The following is a 6,606-nucleotide window of genomic DNA, read 5'->3' on the forward strand; positions in this document are numbered from 1 at the left end:
AATGCTGCTGGTGGGCTTGCAGCACTGGTTGTGCCACCCACAGAAGCGGCCTAGTAAAATGTGTCTAAGGTCTGCCACTGCAGAACCTGCGTGCAGTCTGGTACTGTCATGCTGACTGCGCAAGTGCACCTACTTGCCAGTCCCTAAACCTTCCCTTAACTACATATTAGTCACCCCTCTGGTAGGCCCAAGGGCAGGGTGCATTGTAAGCATAAGGTAGGACTTGCCCTGGTGTGTGTGGCATGTCCTAATAGTGAATTACAGCCATTTTCGTTTTTCACTATTGAAGGCTACCTGCTCTCTATAGGCCAGAATGGGCTGCTGGAATTACTACATGCTGTAATCCCAGCAGACTCAGAGAGCATGGTAGAAAGTCAAGTTTAGTATGCCTGATCTCAGAATAATAAAATACTTCTTTTAGTAAAGTTTATTTTCAATATCCTGTGTTTGTAAATACTACTTTTAGAAAGTTAGTATTTACTTGGTTAGCCATTTCTGTCCGCCGCTGCTTTGTGTGTGGTGGAGAAGTGTGGCTCAATGATTAGAGCGGCAGACCCTGATGCAGAGGTCTAGCCTGAGACCAGGGTTCAATTCCCTGCCTCGGCGGGTCTTGAGCTCAAAAATTCCAAGGACCTGATAATTCTCACATCGGTGCCTATTCCAATCATGGAGTCCCACTCTGCAACTCTGGGCAATAGCTTGCTTAATCTCCTCAACGGCCCCCACAACGCTAAGGATGCCTGGCCTCACAGGGAAAGCCCTTGCGGGTGAGTAGTGTGCTCTACAAGTATCAAATTTACATTTACATTTTGTGTGTGTGCTGCCTAGTTTCAGTGAGGGGCAGGGCTGGGGAATTCTAGGAGACCGGCTGGCTGCCAGGTGATGGGTAGAGAGATTACACCAGGATGGGTGGGAGGAGTACACCTTGACTTTGAATAGACCTGTGCTCTGCCATCACAATGCTGGCTCCGCCGCCTGTGGAGCGGCTGATGTCTCTGCCCTCTGCGCTGAAAGGAAAGAGCAGAGTCACCACAACAAAGTGCTCCAGAACCGGACTGAGCCAGGCACAGGCCCCCTGGCGACAAAGAACAAAAGAAACTTGCTATAAAAGAAGGAGCCCTGCTCCTAAGAAATCAGATCCTGTTTATGCCAAGAAGAATCTCTGCCCGAAGAGAGGGACCTGGGAAAGCTGCATGGAGGAGTACTGTCTCTAAGCCTGAGAGACTGGCCTGTGGTGGGTGCCTTTGCTGCTGAAGGAGAGGAAGAAAAGACTAAGAAAGACTTTGAATTCAACTTGTGCTTTTAAAACAATCTCCAAGAGCTTGCTTGTGAACTTGCCCCCTGAACTGCACCCCAGGAAGAGTGGGCGCTACCCCTCCCTGGAAGAGAAGGAAGCTGCTGTGGGTAGATTGCTGACGCTGACCCCAGAGAACCTGTGTGCCCCCCATCTCGCTGAGCAACGCGACTTCTGCCCGCCTGTGCTGCTGTGAGCACCGTGAAGGCCTGCCCTGCCTGGCTGAAACAAAGTAAACAGCTGCCCCCTCGAGCCGTAGCTCGCAACGCGAAGAAGAGACTACCTACGTCCAAGCGCCGAGCCTCTGCGACCCCTGGCCATGGAGATCACTGTGAGGACCGATGGTGCCCTGGTTCGCCGATCCTGGTCGACGCGACAGCGCAGCGCGCTGAGAAATCACCCCCGAGCTGCCCCTCCTGCTTCTGACCCCCGAGGTGTGCTGAGACGTCCTGAAGCGCCCCACGAAGCATCGTCGTCCACTTCCCAAGCGGGACTACAACACGACGTGGGACGCCCCTCTACGGACTTCTGAGGCCGCCGCGAACTCCCTACAAAAGACTAAGGTACTGTGTGCCCCTGTACGACGCGTACTTCCAACTGTACGGCGAGTACTTCCACTGTGCGGCCCGGACCGTACGCTGACCCCAGCGAGAAGCGTGAGCAACTGCAGGGGAAGTGGCCCTGAGGGTACGGAGTCGTACGGACATCTGTACGGCGCGTACTTTCACCTGGGCGGCCCGGACTGGCTGTCCCGTACGCTGACCCCAGCGAGAAGCGTGAGACACTGCAGGGGAAGCAGCCTTGGGTGTACGAAGCGTACTGACCTCTGTTCGGCACGTACCTTCGCCGGTACGGTCCGTACAGCGTACGCCGATTCACGCGGGAAGCGTGAGCAATCGCAGGAAGCGTCCAAAAGACTGTACGGCACGTACGAAGAATGGTACGACGCGTACCAACACCCGTACGAACCATACGTAAGACGCTCCGACGTGCACAGACCTCAAGAAAGTGAATATTGCCCCCAAATTGCCTTTTATGAACTGTGGCCTCATGGAATATTGAGTACAAGTAACTGGAACCCTCTTCAGAAGTGAAACCCTGTATTTTGAAGCCTGCTTGAAGAAGTATATATCTAAAGAACTTTCTTTTTACAAAATACAGCCTTGTGTCTCTGTGTGGTGGGTTGGTGGTTATTGTGGGACGCCTTGAATGCTTAACCTAATGCCCTCTGGAATCTAGCCTGACTGCTCGCGCCACGTTACCTAGAGGGTGAGCATGGGTTATTTTCTAAGAGTAATCCTTTGCCCTTACTTAGAGGAAAGGATCCCTGCTTGTCGCAAGTGCATACCTGCGCCAACCAGAGACCCCGGATTTTAACAATATACTAGTAGATTCACTAAGGCTGGTGACATGCTTTGACCTGAACACATTTCTTACCTTTTGATGTGTGCCATCTCCTTTAACCAGTTTCAAGATCACGTAAGTGGTACAATAGCTGAAACCTATTCCAATTAAATACATTCGGGAGGTTCAAGGTTGCTGACTAAAATAATGAAAAAGAAAATTTGCAGTTCAGAGGGTTTCTGGACATTTCACATTATAGTCACAATAAATCTAGAATTTCTTTTTTTTTAAGATCAATCATAATATTTGGTGCACACTTGGGCACTTTGTTTGATGCATGCAACCATGGAAAGATAAAATTAATTTAAGGGAATTACAAACCAGGCGGTTTTGACCATCAAGAGACCTCCTTGAGATTGAGATGTTCCACCAGGAGTAATATTAAATGCATTTCAAATATATAATACACTCCAGGACCACTCTCCTTTTAGGTAGCTAGCTGAATCCATTTGCATTCCCTTTTAGGAAAATCATTTGACCTCTGTCAATCTCGCTGAGCAAAACAGCGTTATGTCTCACAATCATTCAAATTTGGCACTTTGTTTGTTAATAGTCCACGCATTTTTTCATACTGGGGGCATATTCACAAGAACGTGTGAAAACTACTGCAAGAGTAGCTTAACGCAGCTCTCAACATCGTAGCCCATCACAGGAAAATAACCCCGTGCCAACGTGGAATTCACAACAATGTAGTACCATGCGATAGTTTGCCAAAACTGCGGACAATGACCGTGATACAATCACCTCGACGGATATAAAAACACAAACCACAACACCAAAAAACCTGCGATAGGTCAAAGCACGAAAAGAAAACAGTGACAACCAGCGCGAGGGCAGCAATACACACACGTAATGCGGGAAAAAGCACAACAACAGCATACGGAAAATGCCACAGTAAAAAAGCATCAACAGCGGAGTACCACGGATACACCCTGACCGACTTCAGAGGACAACATGTAAACCACAGCACCCAAGCACCATGGAAGAACAGAACCGACAGGCACACCGCATGAAAGAGACCAGTGGCAGACAAATCAGAGCAGCAGGACCGACTGGCCCACCGTGCAGCATACGCACATAAGCAGAAGTGCACCTCGTCATTGACAACATGACAACATCCCGGTACAAACAGCAAACCCTCCACAACAGAACACAGGACACTACAGGTTCCACAAATGTGCACACCATGGCAAATCACTCCTGAAACCGCAGGGACATGGATCATGACAATGTACAAGTACAATCTGTTACCGGCAAATATGTTTTAATCACACATGCATCGCTATTGGACATCCTAAATTATCCCTCGATTGCCATGGACGGCCACAATGTGACGTGCTCATGAGAAGAAAGTGTCAATGATGGAGTTCCTACGGGCCAATCCTGCTGCAGCTGCAGTGAGATGTGGGCCACCTGCCTCAATGTCACCATCATCGTCCGGTACCGCAGGAACTGGGATCCATGGGGCATTGTTGCGAACACAGACATTGTGCAACACACAACATGCAACGATCATCTTGCACACGATGTCCGGGCTGTACAGGAGCTTTCCACCTGTGATGTCCAGGCACCTGAAATGTGACTTCAACACGCCAAATGTGCATTCAACGATGCCCCTAGTGCGTATGTGGGCCGCATTGTACTGCCTCTGGGTGTGTTCAGGTCTCGGAGGGGTGTCATCATCCAAGGGCAGAGTGCATATCCTTGATCACCTGTGACAGTGCAGGGAGAAAAGAGTCAATACTTGTTTCGGTAGGATGTGATGGCAGGCACACCAATACAGTGACGCCGGTGCTGGCTGTGTGTGGGGTGAGTGTAAGCCAGCCCTCAGGGAGTAGCTGGTACTGACAACAACTACAACAGTCATCAGGCACTCAGTAATGCAATGTCAGAACTACAAGGGGGAATGACTCGAGTCGCACAGGGCTAGTGGCCCCAGATGCACAGCAGCCGACATGGGCCCACCGACACAGGACGCTGAACTGCAGGAGACTGGGGTAGGGTCATGAGGGCTTAGCAGGGTCTCGTATGTGTCATATGTGCCTTCCGCGGAGTGTCACGGGGGAGAATGGGGGGCCTACCCCCAGGGCATGATGCAGAGGGCACATGCCAGCTTTGTCCAGCACCATGGCGCTTACAAATGTCACAGACCCAGGCCTGACACCAAGTCCATACCTGCCCTTTGCCGATGAAAACCCCCATGCAACAGGCTCAGACACCAACAATGTTCTGCCGGCAGATGCCGGTCACTCATGGCGCACAGGGTTAGTGGCATCTTGTGTCGCAGGCCTGCTTAATGCAATTATGCCACAATGATCGAAGGGAGTCTTGTGCCACGGACTTGGGGTCACTGCCATTCAGGACTCCGGACACTCTTCCACATGTGGGAAGTACTGGTCCAAAGAGGTCACCAGTGTAGCATGTCAATAATTAAGGAGTGATGTGGGCCAGGGTCGGGGGGGCCAGCGAGGGTCTGCGGAGGCTGCTGAGCACGTGTGACTGGGGCCTGGACCTTGCACTGGCACGTGTTGGACCCTCTTCGACACACGACGGAGTTGGCAGGTGAGCAGTGCGGCCTTGGGGCACTGGGGCGGGCAGGCCTGGTCTGTGCATCAGCGTCCTGGGGTGCAGCAGGCACACAGTGTCGCAGGCCCCGCTGCTCATGGCGTCGGCCTCGTTGCAGGCCACGAGGCGCCACACTGTCAGTGACGTTGGCCTTCCCAGGAGTGGATAACGCCCTGTGCAATGGGGTTTGTCACCACACCCCTGGGTAGCCCTGGCGTACTCACGGCCAACCCACTACGCTCATGCACACGGGGGAAGATGCAGTGTGTGACACTTCCGCTATCTGTTCCGTGGCCTGGGGTGACATTGATGCTTCCACTGCTCACTACTATCCAGTCACCAGCAGTTGTGGTCTGCATGGACGTGTCTGTGGTTTGCATAGCCACGTCTGTCCTGCACATCCACGCCTCACTTCTCGTTGTGTACATTCCCATACACGGGTCACATGCATCCTCGCACATGGCTGCATTCTGCATCTCCACACGTTCAACTGTTGTGGACTGTGGTGACATGTAATGTCTGTATTGGGTGCAGGGGTAGCCCTGGATGACCATGGAGTGGTGTTGTCGTGTCTGGTAGGTGGTTGTGTAGTTTGACATGTTGTATGTGGTTTGGTCACATGTGCATTCCCACAGTTGTGCGTTGTGTGTTGGTGGCTTTGGGGTGTGTGATGTGTTGATTTGGCACTTACCAACGATCAGTCCCGTTCCATATGTGCCATCCTGGAAGCGCTGGTTGATGATGGACTGTCGGAAGATGAAGGAATCATGCACACTGCCTGGGTAGTTGGCGATGACATTGGTTAAGAGTCCTCGTGGTCCACTATTGCCTGCACATTGATGGAATGCTGATGCTTTCTGTTGTGGTAGTTGTGCGCTATCCGCATGGGGGCACCATTGGGACATATGTGCAGTCGATTGCCCCCAATACGGCCAGGAATCTAGCTATGACATAGAATCCTTGCCTTATCTCCAGCTGTTCCTGTGCAGTGTTGGCAAAGTGAAGGGATTGGGGTATAAAGCTGAGGATGGCATCCAGGACAGGTGTGATGAACATTGATAGGGCTGGCTGTGAGACCCCTCCAACTCTGGCAGTTGTTGGTTGGATGGTACCAGAGGCTAACAGATGCAGCACAGCCAGCAGCTTTGTCTGCGGAGGGACGTTGGTTGTCCGCTGTGTTGGTACCGTCAGCCTGTGGGCAATGTGGGTCAGGATGCGGAGGATGGTTGCCCTTTTGAGCCTGTAGTGGGCAATGACTTCCGTGGGCATTAGGTCTGTGAGAGTGGTGCATTTTCGGTAGGTCAGCTGTCTTACTCTGGGATGCCTCTGTGGTGGTCCGGGGG

This window comes from Triturus cristatus, chromosome 3_1, assembly GCF_964204655.1.
Source record: "Triturus cristatus chromosome 3_1, aTriCri1.1, whole genome shotgun sequence".
NCBI classification, from domain to species: domain Eukaryota; kingdom Metazoa; phylum Chordata; class Amphibia; order Caudata; family Salamandridae; genus Triturus; species Triturus cristatus.